This window comes from Canis lupus, chromosome 16 (genome assembly GCF_048164855.1).
Source record: "Canis lupus baileyi chromosome 16, mCanLup2.hap1, whole genome shotgun sequence".
NCBI lineage: Eukaryota > Metazoa > Chordata > Mammalia > Carnivora > Canidae > Canis > Canis lupus.
Window position 1 is genome coordinate 50,533,219 of NC_132853.1, and position 16,972 is coordinate 50,550,190.

Below are 16,972 nucleotides of genomic sequence, written 5' to 3' on the forward strand. Positions count from 1 at the left end.
ATAAAACAAGTTACCTAAGAGAGAATAAGCATAAATAATAGGCAGTAGCAACATGCTTACAAAAACTTCAGATTTAGAAATTATCGGGCACAAATCATAAAACTATAATGGTTACTATGTTTAAAGCAATGGAAAACAAGCTACAAAATACCTGCAAGAAACGGGAAACAATACAAAATGACCTACTTTAGCTGAAAAAGAAAAAAAAAAAACAAATGAAAAGAAGAGGGAATGATGAGGAAGGAGGGAGGAAGGAAATGGTCATCTGTACAGGAACATGAAGGGGACCCTGAGCCATATGGAATTCATCTTCCACCCACTAGTGAATCTACAGTTACAGGCAAGTCCTTGGGGCAACCATTGACTTAGTGCCAAACAGAGGTGCTGTCTTTCTTTCCTGAGCTTCTTAGTGGGTGACTCAGGATGTCTATGGGGCACTCTTGTTATGCACAACTACTGAGGCACGTATGACATCATCTGCACCCCTGGAGGCCCAAGCTAGAGCCAAATGAATACATCACCACATGGTCTAATCTTGACTCAGAATAATGCAAATCTATAGTGAATGTGGAATATTTTGATGTTAAATTTAAATTGGAAAGGATGGTCAATATTGCTGTACCAAAGAAAACAATAAATAATAGTGTACTATATGCCTTCATATTTCTTCATTATATTGGAATTTTTAACTTGGCAAGATAAGAAACATGTACATGTGATAAGTCCTCTGATATCCTAAGTGGTTTCTAAACCTTAAAAAATCAAACTTCTTCTCATTAGGAAATACTTAACACAGCAAATGGAAGATGGGGGAAAAAAAGAAAAACCAAATACCTTACTATTAAAAATCATACAAAAAATATGTTTCCATAAAGAATAGCCAGAGCCAAGGTAGGGGGGTGGGCATGAGGAGCCGTGTGTGTGTGTGTGTGTGTGTGTGTGTGTGTGTGTATGAGGGCTGGGGAGTGAGGTGTTAGATCTATCAATATTAAAAGATTATAAAGCTATTAATATATTCAAAGCAATTTGGAACATGAATAAGCAAACCAACAGAACAGAATGTAAATTCCCAAAATAGACAAATGCATATAGAAATCAAATATATAATTAGGATGGCATCTCAAAATGAAGGGAGTGGTGACAAACTTTTAAGTAAACGATTTTGGACAACTATAGAGCCATTTCAAAAAGGTAAATGAGATCTGTATTTCCTGATGGAATGGAATGTGAAGTACATAGTATTACTTATGAAGTAACTCCTGGGATGGAGTTTCATATCAGGCTTCCTATGGGGAGCCTGCCTTTTCCTCTGCTTATGTCTGCCTTTCTCTGTGTGTCTCTCATGAATAAATAAATAAAACCCTTTTTTTTTTTAAAGAAAAGAATTCTGGAGGTGGGTGGTGGTAGGGGTGGCATGGTCGCATAAAAATGTGAATGTATTTAATACCACTGAACCATACACTTAAAAATGGTTAAGACAGTAAATTTTATGTTATGTATATTTTACAACAATAAATAAATTGAAAATAAAAAAGAATGGAATACTGATACATGCTACAATATGGATGAACCTGAAAACTATATAGTAAGTGAAATAAGCTAGTCACAAAGACCACATACTATCCCATTTATATGAAATGTCCAAAACAGCCAAATCTATAGAGACAGAAAATAGATTAGTGGCTGCCTGGGACTTACAGCGTGGTGGGAAGAATAAAAGGGTGGGAGTTATAGGGTATGGGGTTTCTTTCTGCGGTGATTTGGACACTCATCAAGTCCTTTGATAACTCTATTAACCATAATGATATTGTGATTAGTCCCCAAAAAGTAAATTATAACCCAAAAAGGCAGATCCAATGACTCAGACTAGAAGGACATGGGGCTAAAATGGGGAGATGGCAAAGAGGAAATTAGAAGCAAGTAAGAAAACAAGTTTTGGTCTGTATCTCTGCATTGTATATGAAACTGTCTTCCTACCATGTCACTGAGAATTGAATAGACAGCAGTGGATTACAAACTTGCCTGAGAACATGGGTTCCTAAATGCAAACAAGGTAATAGTACTTCCTATAATGTCAGAAGATGATTGTGTGTGGGATAACTATGAGAGCATCTGGTACTAACAATTGGTAAAAGATTAGTATAAAGCTTTTGATTAAGTACAAAAGTCAGCAAATATTCAAGACATCTATCAATAGTCTACCCTAAATTACCAGTTTACTTCTCATTTGGTATAGAAACTCCTTTCATTTATTCTATTCATTAATTATTTATTATGTGCTTAATATGTAAAAGATACTCTGTTGGGAGGGATAAAGATGCACACTGAAGGATCAGGCATGGTCTCTGCCAAAAGAAGCTCTCATTTTTAAGAAGGGAAGAGTGGTACTCGTTCGTAATACAACTAGTTAAGTCAGTGCAAGGTGAGTAAAATGTTGCCTCTCAGGATTTTAGCTTATATTACTAGGATAATAATGATGCTACCAAAATTGTGAAAGAGTATGAAAACAAGAGCCAGAATTTCTCAACTACTGGAAATGCCATTGGCACCTTCTTCAGGAACAATTCTTCATCATGTTGAAAAGTCATATGAATTGCAAGGCACTTAGTATCCCTGACACTCAAGGAATTTAATGCTAACAATGCCCACCCTTACAATCACTTGGTGACAGCCATTTGTGACAACCAAATATGCCCTCAACCTATTTCTAAAAGCCCCATGTGGCTACTTCGGTCAAATACCACAATGAAAACTATGAACTCAGTTTCAGACAAAGTCTATGATGTCTGAGGGATGGTCATAGAAATGTCCTATAGAAATTCAAATACAAAATTCAATATTTGAATGAGAAAACTGATCTGAAGATATTAATCTGTACATTCTTAGAATATAGGGACATGGGAGGAAAAGAAGTTTTTCTAGAGAGAGTGTTAAATGAAACAATGAATTGAAGACAGAGCTTCATTCTGCTCCCTGGGATTTATAAAAATGAAAAAATAGGACTTATTTTTACATTAGGAATTAATTCTTCCTGAAGATCTACAAAATATCTTCTGAGTACCAATGTCACTAGTTTTAGAAATTCTCAGATGCAAGTTCACAAGCACAAACTCCCTTTGAAGGTACAGTCATTTCTCAAATACTCACCATTAAGTAGCAGGTTTTCTGTTAGTTTTTCCTGTTCCTTTTCTGGGAGCTTAATTCTCATTTCTCCCAGAACGCTGTCCGAATTACTCACATTAACCTTTCCTCCTTAGGAAAGCAATAGGGATAGAAAATGAGAAAAATTGAATGTTTCCAAAATATTAAAAATGCATTTGCCTGTGTATTATTAATTAGCCTGTGCTAATGCTATAAAAATAGAGAAAATATAACTCCTATCTTTGTATTATCATTTAACATTTTTAAAAAATTTAAATTCAATTTGTCAACATATATCATTTAACATTTAAAAAAGGACTATCAAGACTCATTTGACTTTTCTAATTATTCAGAAAAGTTTAATAGGATGGATAAACTGGAACCTATTTCCTTTTACCTTATCTTATGACAACCTGAGAGCAAAATGTGCCTAAGGTATAATTTAGCACCCAGAGCTGTTGGACCACAGATCACATTGTTCCAAATAAGAACAAGTAGTCATTCTCATTTGTCTAAACTTCCAGATCATTTCTGCTGAGCAATTGCTAATCCTTCACTTCAATGTTTGCTGTGTAGACCTTTATTTGATTTCTTAATTTAAGATTTTCTCATTTTATTTCCACTCTCCCTGTCCTCCGTTTTCTTTTCCCTGACTCTTCTCTGACTTTTTGTGGACTTTAGAAACCTCAGCATTGCTTATGATTCACAGTGAAAACAGTTGCTGATATAATAAATTTAACATAAGGTTTTAGGATGGCATTTATTTCTATTTAGAGATGTGTTCTTCTGTGGGTTTTTAAAATGTCTTCTTTGTGCCAAATTAGTAGCTTTAGAGATTCTTTCCATCACTTCATAAACCCAAGACTTCCCGAGTGGCTCAATGTTGTGTTAAATGCTCAGTGTTAATTTGCATGTTCAGGCTCAGATTTTTAAATTCCTTTTCTGTGAAATTCAACCTGTTTTCCAGAAGATTGTACAATTTTTTGATTATTAATCATCCCTACCTCCTTAGGAAATCGAGAGGAAGAAGACCAAAATTTAGTGACTCTTAAATGTGACCTAAACTATTAAATCCTATATAATACAATTATAAGTTTTAGTACAAAGACTACAGCTAAATAAATTCTTTGAATATTTAAGAGATATTCAATAACAGAGTTAGAATAAAATCTCTTTCCTTGATCAGTCCATATAGCAGAAAGCTTTAAAGGAAATCAATGAACTCCTCAGTGAAGTATAGTAGTGGGGATAACAAATTTCATACTTTCACCTAATAAGTGTGATTTTTAAAAAATTTTATTTAAATTCAATTTGCCAATTGAATTTATTATATGTAGTATAACACTCAGTGCTCATCTCATCATGTGAACTTAATTATCATCACCCAGTTACCCCATCCCCTCACCCACCTCCTCTTCTGCAACCCTTTGTTTGTTTCCCAGAGTTAGGAGTCTCTAAGGTTTGTCTTCCTCTCTTCTCTAATTTTTCACCACTCAGTTTCCCCCCCTTCCCTTAATAAGTGTGTTTTTGTTGACGATACCCAGAGAAAGTTTTCTTTTTCTGAGTAAATTTCCTTAAACATTATTAATTTTTTGTTTATTAATCACTCTTCAGGCTAGCCTTATTTTCTTCTTTGCCATAAATTATAAAATTTCAATAAATTATGGAACTCTGTCCTCCAAGATATAATGTAGACTGTCTGCAAAAGTACAGATGGATTAAAAGAAGCATAAATGTGCTATCAAAATATTTGAAAGGTGGCAAGTATCAAAATTTAATATTTTATGTCTTTTTTCATCTTTAAAGACCTTCATTGCACAGCAAAGGAGACCATCAACAAGACGTGAAGACAACCTAATGAATGGGAGAAGATACTTGTAAATTATGTATCTAATAAGGGGTTAAAATCCAAAATATATAAAGAACTCATTCAACCGAACACCAAAACAAATATACAAACAATTAAAAATATACCTGCCCTATGACCCAGCAATTGCACTGTTGGGGATTTACCCCAAAGATACAAATGCAATGAAATGCCAGGACACCTGCACCCCGATGTTTATAGCAGCAATGGCCACGATAGCCAAACTGTGGAAGGAGCCTCGGTGTCCAACGAAAGATGAATGGATAAAGAAGATGTGGTTTATGTATACAATGGAATATTACTCAGCTATTAGAAATGACAAATACCCACCATTTGCTTCAACGTGGATGGAACTGGAGGGTATTATGCTGAGTGAAGTAAGTCAGTCGGAGAAGGACAAACATTATATGTTCTCATTCATTTGGGGAATATAAATAATAGTGAAAGGGAATATAAGGGAAGGGAGAAGAAATGTGTGGGAAGTGTCAGAAAGGGAGACAGAACGTAAAGACTGCTAACTCTGGGAAACGAACTAGGGGTGGTGGAAGGGGAGGAGGGCGGGGGGTGGGAGTGAATGGGTGACGGGCACTGGGGGTTATTCTGTATGTTAGTAAATTGAACACCAATAAAAAATAAATTAAAAAAAAAAACAAAAAAAAACAAATATACAAACAAAAACCAGGCCAAACAAATAGTCTGATTTAAAAATGGGCAGAGGACTTGAATAGATACTTTTCAAAAAAAAGACATACAGATGGCCAACAGACACATGAAAAGATGCTCAGCATCTCTCATTATCAGGGAAATGCAAATCAAAGCCAAAATGAGTTATCACTTCATGCCAATCAGAATGGCTAGATTAAAAAAAGATAAGAAATAGTAAGTGTTGGTGTAGATGAGGAGAAAAGGGAGCTCTTGTGTACTACTGGTGGAAATGTAAATTGATGCAGCCACTCTGGGAAATGTAGGGAAGTTCCTCCAAAAACTAAAAATAGAAGTACCATTTGATCTAGTAATTCCACTTCTGGGTATTTATGAGAAAAAATAAGAAAACACTAACTTGAAAAGATATAAGTGCCACTATGATTATTGTAGCATTACTTATAATAGCCAAGAAATGGAAGCACCTAAATGTCCATTGGTAGATGAATGGATAAAGAAGATAATGAATGAATACACACACACACACACACACACACACACACTGGAATACTACTCAGCCATAAAAATTAACAAAATCTTGTCATTAATGACAACACAGATGGTATTATGCTAAGGGGAAAAGTGAGACAGAGAAATACAAATGCTATATTTTGCTTACATATGGAATGTAAAAAAACAAAGCAAATAACAAACTCATAAATATAGAGAACTGGTGGTTGCCTGAGTAGAGGTGGGTGGAGGATAGGTGAAACAGGTGAAGAAGATTAAGAGGCACAAGCTTCCAGTTATAAAGAAAATAAGTCACAGGGATAAAAAGCATAGTATAGGGAATATAATCAATAATGACTCTAAGGTGTTACCTGTGATAGCTTTTACTCCATCCATTCCATCTGTTAAGATACTGACACCAAACTTCCCATTAGCTGTAAAAAAAAAAAAAAAAAAAAAAAAAAAAAAAAAAAAAAAAGGACTTAGTTGGAATCCAGAAAAAGAGCTTTAGAGTAAAAACATAAAGTTCCTATGCTGTGAAAAAACTCCAGGGAGAATCTAGTATTCCCACTATTTTATTTGAGTACATTTTCAATTCTTAATTTCGGGCGTACTAGGATTCAGTCTGAATTAGCAAAATGAACTCTGAGAGTCTAGGAAAAACATTTTGTGGTGCCACACTAGTTCATAAACTCTATAGGACAATTCATGCTGTCCATGTTTTCTCTGGAAACTCTGTTCTGGCAGGGATACAGAACTCATGAAAGTACCAAGAGTAAAAAAAGACAAGACCATAATTCTGATCTCATGTCTTTTACTAATAATGTACTTTCTGTTCTTTTTAATCACTGTGTCCATTTCAGAATGGCTGATGACTAATTATTACTTTACCACTGCATCAATGGCTACTAGTTCTTTGTTACTCCATGTGATTTTTTTCTTATTCTTTTCTTCTTATTTCAGTTTATCTCTTGATTCATCTTCCCAGACTCATTAATTCTCTATTCATTCATTAATTCATAATAAAAGGAGACAGAGAGAAAATCTCACTCCAAGGAACCACCGAACAGACCAATTAATGCCAGTTCTTAGGAATTAAGACTTTGAAACCGCTCCACTCCCCCCACTGTTCCCTCCAGTGGTTTCCAGGCTACTAGTTCTCCCTGCAAATAAATAATGTTACTTTTCAAAACTATTATGGAGCTGTCAGAGGATGGGAATAGGGCAAATTAAAATGTCACAAAGCTCACTATTCTCACAGAGATTCAGTCTTTTTAAAATAAATGGTCCCCAGATTGCAGCAAAACTTTGGTTAATTTTCAGGCCTGAAAATGTTAATTTTGATAATTTGCCAATTTTCTAATTGCTTTTTATGGAGGAGAGGATTTTTTTGGTGGGTCTTACTCTGCCTTTTTTCTGACATCCCCAAGTGAGTTTCTGAAGCTAAAAATTACTTTGTCTGGCAATTTTTGATAGCTCCACCTAACTGTTTTTTTCCTGATATCCCAGTGAATCTTAAAAGCATAAAGAAAATAAGCAAATAGGGATCCCTGGGTGGCGCAGCAGTTTGGCGCCTGCCCTTTGGCTCAGGGCACGATCCTGGAGACCCGGGATCGAATCCCACGTCGGGCTCCCGGTGCATGGAGCCTGCTTATCCCTCTGCCTATGTCTCTGCCTCTCTCTCTCTCTGTGACTATCATAAATAAATAAATAAATAAATAAATAAATAAATAAATAAATAAATTAAAAAAAGAAAAGAAGCAAATAAAAAACTAACTACATTATTCATTGGTACACAATAGTACTGGAAAATTAAGGAATTATTTAATAAAAAATATCTTTTGGAAAAAAACCCTCACTCTATTAGAAGGGTATGAAACTTATGGCAAAGATATGACTAACTAGCATTTGAATCATAGGAAAAAACATATTTAGGGATGTCTGGTGGCTCAGTGGTTGAGAGTCTGCCTTTGGCTCAGGTCGTGATCCCAGAGTCCTGGATGGAGTCCCACATCAGGCTTCCACAGGGACCCTGCTTCTCCCTCTGCTTATGTCTTTGCCTCCCTGTGTGTGTCTCTCATGAATAAATAAATTTAAAAAAAAAGAAAAAAATTTACATGTAAGCAGTATTCAGTAAAATGTTTCTAGGTGATATTGCTTGATCTCACTGGATTGTGTCTAGCTAAATATTCTATTTTAGTTTATTTAAAGTGGGGATCACTTTGTGATTCATCAACTTCAATCCTTTTTTTTTTTTTTTAAAGATTTTGTTTATTTATTCATGAGACAGAGAGAGAGAGAGAGAGAGAGAGAGAGAAGCAGAGACACAGGCAGAGGGAGAAGCAGGCTCCATGCAGGGAGCCCGATGTGGGACTCGATCCCTGGTCTCCAGGATCACACCCTGGACTGAAGGCGGCGCTAAACCGCTGAGCCACCCAGGCTGCCCATCGACTTCAATCCTAATGAATATTTTCTTTTTTTTTTTTAATATTTTCTTTAATACCTATAATTCTGACCTTGAATCATGAAATCTGGCCCAAGGATATGGTAATCTGTGCATATATATAACTAGGAAAAATGTCATACATATTGGCTGAAACCCTGTAATCCTTATTCCTATGAAACCAACATTCTCAGCTTTAACTAGAATACTAAGAATTGTGAAATACTAGACATTAAGCTCTTTAGGTCAAGGACTATGCTTATTTTTACTCACCATTGTACCTGTAGCACTTAGCACAACACTTGATATATAGTGCTCATTAAATATTTGCTGCATAAATAGTGAAAAAGTACCAACTGTAGATTAATCTATTGAGAAAAAAATCATTCTTATTTCAAGATACATAAATCCTATAAAATATATCAGCCTCAAAACCCAAATTTTCACGAAGGCACATATCTAAATCACTTACCATCAACTGGTAGATTGGGAGTAAGATCATTAAGCTCCTCAACTGTAGGTTTGATTGCCATGTTTTCAAGAATAGAGTGAAGGTCATGGTCATCAACCTGCAACCCTATAAAAAAGGAAGACATGAAGAAATTAAAATAAATGTTAAAATATAATATTAATTCCTATATATGCTGGTTATTAATTTCATCATAAAAAGAGGCCAAGGACATTTAAGTTTTAAAGAGAGTCATTAATGGACTAAAATTAATCTATTCATTTCTAGTCAAAAGATCCAATTGTGAAGATAAGCTTGCATAACACAATACATCAAATAGTGCTGAGAAACCACTCAAGTCAATTTTAGCAGCAAAACAGCAGACCAAACAGTTTTTAATATAAATATCTTACAAGTCAAATTCAGTTTGTTCACTGTATTTCAAGATATACTATCTTAAATTTTTATAACTAGGCCTAAATTTTATTATGTCCATATCCTAAGTTGAGGTAAATCTTAATATTTAGAACATCTTTTAAAAATAAAGCAGAGGAGCAGCTCAGTCAGTGAAGTGTCTCCCTTTGGCTCAGGGTCCTGGGATCAAGCCTTGCATCAGGCTCCCTGCGTAACAAGGAGTCTCCTTCTCCCTCTGCCCTTCCTCCCCACCCCCACTCATAGTCTCTCTCTCTCTCTCCCCCAAATAAATACCATCTTTAGAAAAAATTAAAATAAACCAGAAACTTATTTCATCAATATGAACATACATATGCATTCAAACTAATTATGGAAATATATATGAGAATGGCAGGAAGCAATATTTAATAAGCAAAAAAGAGCAAAACCCAAGAGTCTCAATCTGACTTCTCAATTTGCATCTCACTCACCTTTTATATCTTCTGCACAAGTCAGCAATCTATTCTTATATATTTTCGACTAGCTGTAGCTGGAAGAAACACATAATTTAGGTCATAGACAAAGTAAATAGACATGCTAAAACAATAGCAAATATCCAAGTTCAGAAATATAGAGCATATAATAATTTTCTCCAAAAATTTACCTAATAACTTCTAGAAATAACAGAAAATATAAACAAAATTCTTAATAGATATGGTAAATCTATCAACTCTTTAGCATCTACCATGCCAAAGCAAAACACTTCTATATGTTGTATTTTTTAAGTCCACCATTTTTTTCCCTCTACTAGTGTAGATCTGCATCTCTCCTTATCCTCCTCCTGTTTCCTAGAGGGCCTAACCAAAGGTCTTTCAACAAATGAAAAATAACTATTAATATTTCTTATTCCAGATGACAAGAATTATGATTTATGAGCCTCTTGATTTACATGTTTTTAAATGGCAATTTATGCATTCCTATATATTAAAAATAATCATCTTTAAAGTTATGGATCTTTTAAAATTCTAACTTAAAAATGATATATAATAAACTTGGAGTATTGGATAATAAAAAAATCTAAGGATATAATCCTAAATCCCTGAAGATTCTACCTGACACTTACAATGCTGAATAACTCTCTTGAAGACTATTCTGATATTTGAAATGCCCACCATTAATTGGATGTAACTTCTCTAGCTCCAAGTGGTCTGTAGGGGAGGCCTCTATCCCCATTTTTTGCAGGACAATATCCAGCTCACTGAGGTCACCTTCTCCCCCTTCAAAATAAAAGAAGTAGAGAAACATATTTTTTAAAATACCATAATTTCAAATTATTAAAGAAAAGTAACGCATAATAACATCTGCTAAACAACAAGCAGTCAATTGCAGATACAGACAATAGTATTTCTTAAACATTGGTAAAAGAGATGCTCCCATAATGATGGTTATAAAGTAATATTTCACAAATAACTTAAATATAGGATATGAAATTAAGCTAGAAATCAATAGCAAGAGATACTAGGAAAATCCCGTAAGTTTGGAAATTAAAGAATCCCTCTCTAAATAAAAATCATGTGTCAATAAACTACACTGGAAGTTAGAATACATTTTGAATTGAATAACAATTATTACATATTAAAACTTGTAAAGATGTGCCCAGAGGGAAATTTACACTCTTAAACACATATAGTAGAAAAGATGAAAAGATCAACAACCCAAAGTTCTATCACAAGAAGTTAGAAAAGAACAGTAAATTAAATCCAAGAGGAGAAGAAAAAAAAATAAAGACAAAAGCAGAATTTACTGAAATGAAAAACAGACTTCAAATAAAATTAATGAAAGTGCTAAATGCCTGCACTAAGACTGACAAAGGAAAAAAGAGAGAAAGTACAAATAACAGATATTTCTCATGACAAAAAGGACATCACCAAGAATAGCACCAAGAAACAGGTTTAAGGAAGTAAAACAAATTTGGAGGATTTATACCCTAGATACCAAGACATATTTTTTTAAAGATTTTTATTTATTTATTTGAGAGAGAGAGAGAGAGAGAGCGCTCCAGTGAGCATGAGCAGGGGGAGGGGCAGAGGTAGAGGGAGAAGTAGAGGGAGAAGTAGACTCCCTGCTGAGCAGGAAACCTGATGTGGAGCTCCAGCCCAGGACCCTGGGATCATGACCAGAGCCAAAGGCAGACACTTAATTGCTTAGTCAAATGAGCCACCCAGGGGCCCCAATATCAAGACATTAAAGCTAGGTTAAACAGAAGTGTACTGATGCAAGGACCACTAAATAGATCAAAAAAGAAAAAAACCAAAAAGAATAAAAAGTTCAGATATAGCAACACATTTATGGTCTTTGATTTATTAAAAAGTTAGCCTTACATTAAAGGAGGGAAAGGATCACCTTGTTAATAAATGGTGCTGAATATCCATTTAGAAAAAAAATAGTGAACCTTATCCCATATCATATAGAAAAGTCAATTCTGAATGGATTATAGATCTAAATGTAAAAGGAAAATAATAAAACTCCCAGAAGATAAAATAAGAGATGTTTTCATGACCTTAATATATGCCAGTATTTCTTAAACAGGCCCCCAAACACTCTAATTATAAAAGAAAAGATTGACTAATTCGACTACATGTGAAAGAGAAACTTTGTTCATCAGAAGATAAAACACAACATGAGACCCTGCACCAACACCCTGGCAGAGAAGCTGAGGTCATCATCAAGTTTGAAATATTTAAAGTGGATATAAAATTCTTTCAGCAATACAGATAATTAAAGTGTGGTGTTGTGGGTGATGGTGCCATTGGTAAAATGTGTCTTCTGATATTCTACACAATAAACAAATTTCCATCTGAATAGGCACCAACTTTTTTTTTAAAAAGATTTTATTTATTTATCCAAGAGAATGCATGGGAAAGAACATGCAAATACATAAGTATGGGGGAGGGACAGAGGGAAAGGGAGAAGCAGACTTTCCACTGAGCAGGGAGCCCAAAGAGGGGCTCAATCCCAGGACCCTGAGATCATGATCGGAGCCAAAGGCAAATGTTTGACTGAATCACCCACGCACCCCTGTGCTGTTTTTGACATCTATGCAGTCACAGTTCTGACTGGTGAAGAGCCATACTCATGGACTTTCTGATACTGCAGGCAAGAGGATTATGACAGAGTATGACCACTGAGCTGTCCAAAACCAGATGTATATCTAGTCTGTTTTTCAGTGGTCTCTCCATCCTCATTTGAAAAACATGAAGGAAAAATGGGTACCTGACCTGAGATAGCTCACCACTGTCCAAAGACTCTTTTTGTGCTGGTTGGAATTCAAATTGATCTCAGAGATGACTCCTCTATGACTGAGAAACTTGCCAAGAACAAACAAGTCTGTTACTACAAAGACTGTTGAAAAGCTGGCCCATGACCTGAAGGTGGTCAGGTTTGTGCAGTGTTCTGCTCTCACACAGAAAGGCCTAAAGAATGTATTTGACAAGGCTACACTGACTGCCTGGAGCCTCCAGAACCAAGGAACTACAGGTGTACGCTGCTATGACTGTCTCTCCAGAGCCCTTCTGCACAGCTGGTATCAGCATCATACTAAAAGCAATGTTAAATCAAACTAAAGGTGAAAAATTAAAATGCTTTTGCAATAATGACAAATGCCCTGCACCTGCCCACATGCACTTGTTTGAGATAAGGTCCATGAGTATGGTCCCCTTCCCCCTCTTGATACTAGTTAATCTGAATAATTGTGTATTGTCAGAAAAGTGATTAGTACTAGTTTTTGTTTTGTCATTTCAAAAATTTTGTTTAACAGCAAGGCATGCTTGTGATGACTCTGTAACAGACTAATTTGGGTTGTTGCAGCTACTCCCAGGCTCCATCTACACTGGAGAATAAGCTGGAACATCTAGGTTTTTTTTTTTTTTTTCTTTTGTGGAGGAAAGGGAGAGTGTGTGGGAGGTTGTTTTTACTTAATCATGTTTTTAAAGTTCATTGGATTGCCCTTATGGGAGAAGGGTGGATTGATTCCACATTCCATTTCCTAGATCTATTTTAGAATGCTTGTTCCCCATCTGGTGCTCTTAGGAAGGAATATAGTAAATGCCTCAATAACATATGTTGAAAGTTGCCTTTCTCTCCATTCTTGAGTGGTCAAGTACTTGATGAATCTCATGAAAGTGGGTGAAACCTGTTCTGCCCCTCCTCTTTTCTAGAATGCATATATGTGACTAGACTGTGACTTTCAAGGAAATTTGTTTGCCATTTGCTGATTTTTTTTTGAAGTTAATTCCTAACTTCTTTCACTGATAAATGAAGAAAAGTATTGTACCTTTTGAAATACACCAAACGGATTGAGTATGTAACTTAAAAATGTTTTTCCTGGGGGATCCCTGGGTGGCTCAGTGGTTTAGTGCCTGCTTTCAGCCCAGGACATGATCCTGGAGTCCTGGAATCAAGTCCCACATCAGGCTCCCTGCATGGAGCCTGCTTCTCTTTCTGCTTGTGTCTCTACCTCTCTCTGTGTCTCTCATGAATAAATAAATAAAATCTTTAAAAAAATAAAAATAAAAATGCTTTTCCCTGTCAAAAAAGAAGATAAAATACAACTGAAAAGGCAAAATATACAGTGAGATATTTACAATTTATAAAACCTGCAATGGACTTGTATCCAGAATACATAAAAAACTATAGATAAAGACAATAAATAAAAATTTCAATATGAATTTTCAGGGTAGGTGGTGAAGTAGGAGGATCCTAAGCTCACTTTGTCCCACAGATACACCTATATACATATACATTAGTGTAACTAACCCAGAAAATGACCTGAAGACTGGCCACACAGACCTTTCACAGTTAATTGAAGAGAAGAGGCTATATTGAAAAAAAATTTTTTAGAAAGGTGGGGATGTGTGGGGGTCCCCTGGGTGGCTCAGCAGTTTAGTGCCCGCCTTCAGCCTGGGGTGTGGTCCTGGGGTCTTGGGAGAGTCCTGCACTGGGCTGCCTGCATGGAGCCTGCTTCTCCCTCCATCTGTGTCTCTGCCTCTCTCCCTCTCTCTGTCTGTCATGAATAAATGAATAAAAAAAATCTTAAAAAAAAAGAAAGGTGGGGATGTGTTTGGAACCAACTCCCAGAAAGACTAACCACAAATGAGAGGGACACCCCAAGCACAGAGAAAGGAGAGCAACAGACCTCATGCCAGGCATGCAAGATATGGAGGACCTGCACTGTGGAGACAAATCCCCATAACATTTGGCTTTGAAAACCAGGAAGTCTTAATTTTGACATTTTACCATCAGTGGATCACAGTAAGAACTTCACAAGAATATAGATATAGAAAACATAAAAAAGAACCAGATGAAGAACTCATTAATTGAAATTAAAAACACTAGAGTGAATAAATAGTAGACTAGCAGAAGCAGAAGAACAGATCAGCAAGCTGAAAGAGAATAATGGAAAGCAAATAATTTGAACAGGAGAAAGAAAAAATAAAAACAAAAAGCGAGAAGAGGTTAAGGGAACTCAGTGACACATCAAGCATAATAACACTATCATTACAGGGATCACAGAAGGAGAAAAGAGAAAAGCGTACAGAAAATTTATTAGAAGATATAATAGTTGAAAATTCCTAATTTAGGGAAGGAAACAAATCCAGATTCAGAAGACACAGTGTGTTCTCAACAAAATCAATTCAAGGAAGTGTGCACCAAGATATATAATAAAAATGGCCAAATATAGTAGTAAGGAGAGAACTTTATTTATTTATTTTTAAAGATTTTATTTATTTATTAATGAGAGACACGGAGAGGGAGAGAGAGAGAGGCAGAGACATAGGCAGAGGGAGAAGCAGGCTCCATGAAGAGAGCCCGGTGTGGGACTTGATCCTAGGTCTCCAGGATCATGCCCTGGGCTGACGGGGGCACTAAATCACTGAGCCACCCAGGCTTCCCTAAGGAGAGAACTTTAAAAGAAGCAAGAGAAAACAGTTATATGTAAGGGAAACTCCATAAGGCTAACAACTGATTTTTCAGCAGAAACTTTACAGGCCGGAAGAAAGTGGTATGATATATTCAGAGTGCTGAAAGAAAAAAACAAAAACAAAAACCCTGCAACAAAGACTACTCTATCCAGCAAATATCATTCAGAAATAAAAAGAAAGCATAGTTTCCTAGACAAATGTTAAAGAGGTTCCTCACCACTAAACAAGCCTTACAAGAACTGTTAAAGAAATTATTTGGAAAGGAAAGCCCATAATCAAGAGTAAAAATATTAGGAAAGGAAAACGTTTCACAGGTGCATACAAAAATTCACAGGTGCATACAAACATAACAAAAGTAGCGGATTAATCACTTATAAAGCCAGTATGGAGGTTAAAGTACAAAGTCAGTACAATCAGTCAAGGGATTCACAAAATAAAAGAATGTATAGAAAGATATTTTATATATCTTTATATATATAAAAATATATAAAAGATATATATATATATCTTTATATATATATATAATGTGGGAATGTAAAAATATAGCACTTTAGAATGGGTTCAAACTTAAGCAACCAGCAACCTAGTATAGACTGCTAAATGCAAAAGATGTTATATATAAATGTAACGGTAACCACAAATCAAAAACCTGTAATAGAAATGCAAAAAACAAAGAGAAAGATGTTCAAGCATATCACTCAGGAAAGCCATCAAACCACCAGGGAAGAGAGCAAGTGAAGAAAGGAACAAAGAACTACAAAAATCTATCATAAAACAAGCACCATAAATGGTCATAAGTGCATACCTATCCATAATTACACAGAATGTAAATGGACGAAAGGCTCTAATCAAAAGACATCATGTTGCACAGCCATCAACATCTGTCTCAGACACCCATCAAGTGGACCCCAAATAACTACGAGCTTTGTAACATTGGGGAGGTGTGTCAGGAAACACTTCTGCTCATCGACGTAGATGCAACAGGGCCAGCAGTACCAGTGTCTTGTTGAACTCTCTCCCTCGTTCAGCTGCCCCTGCCCCGGGAGATTTGCAGTGTCCCGTCTGTCTGCAGATCTTTGGATCCTGCCCAGAAAACCCAGAAAAAGTTACATGCCCCAGTGGCACCACTCACTGTTATAGTGGTTACATTACTCTCTGGGAAGGTGGGATATATTCTGCATTGGACATTCAGGGCTGCATGACCCAAGGTTCCAGCTCCTTGTTGAATCATGCCAGGACAATTGGGGTCTTCTCTGTGATGGAGGACTCTAAGAAGAGCCGGACCCAGTTCTCCAGACTGGGGAGGTCCCTACACAAATGATGGGGTTTGAGCTATCCCTAGCCCCTGGTGTGGGATGCCTCTCTGCTGACCCCATTTCCCTATGGCTCTTAGCTCCTTGCTGACCCCTAAACTAACCTTCCCTCTGATTTCATTAACAAACCGCCTTGGACACTGAATTTGTTTCCTTGTCCTCTCCATGAATTGCCATCCCCTGGTACATCCAGATACTTCATGGCCTGATAACAACAAGTGGAAGCATCTGGGG

At 36.1% G+C, this 16,972-nt stretch overlaps 1 protein-coding gene across 4 annotated transcripts in view; it reads right to left on the reverse strand.

The window, feature by feature from the left end:
• Positions 1-16,972, reverse strand: part of LOC140607042 (uncharacterized) — a 134,911-nt gene that overhangs the window by 47,003 nt on the left and 70,936 nt on the right. For all 4 annotated transcript variants that reach the window (XM_072781358.1, XM_072781357.1, XM_072781354.1 and 1 more), the window contains exons 5-9: positions 10,617-10,721; positions 9,936-9,994; positions 9,076-9,180; positions 6,532-6,594; positions 3,148-3,252 (exon numbers count right to left, since the gene is read on the reverse strand). The gene's annotated coding sequence lies outside the window, so the exon portion shown is untranslated. The remainder of the gene's footprint in view (positions 1-3,147; positions 3,253-6,531; positions 6,595-9,075; positions 9,181-9,935; positions 9,995-10,616; positions 10,722-16,972) is intronic.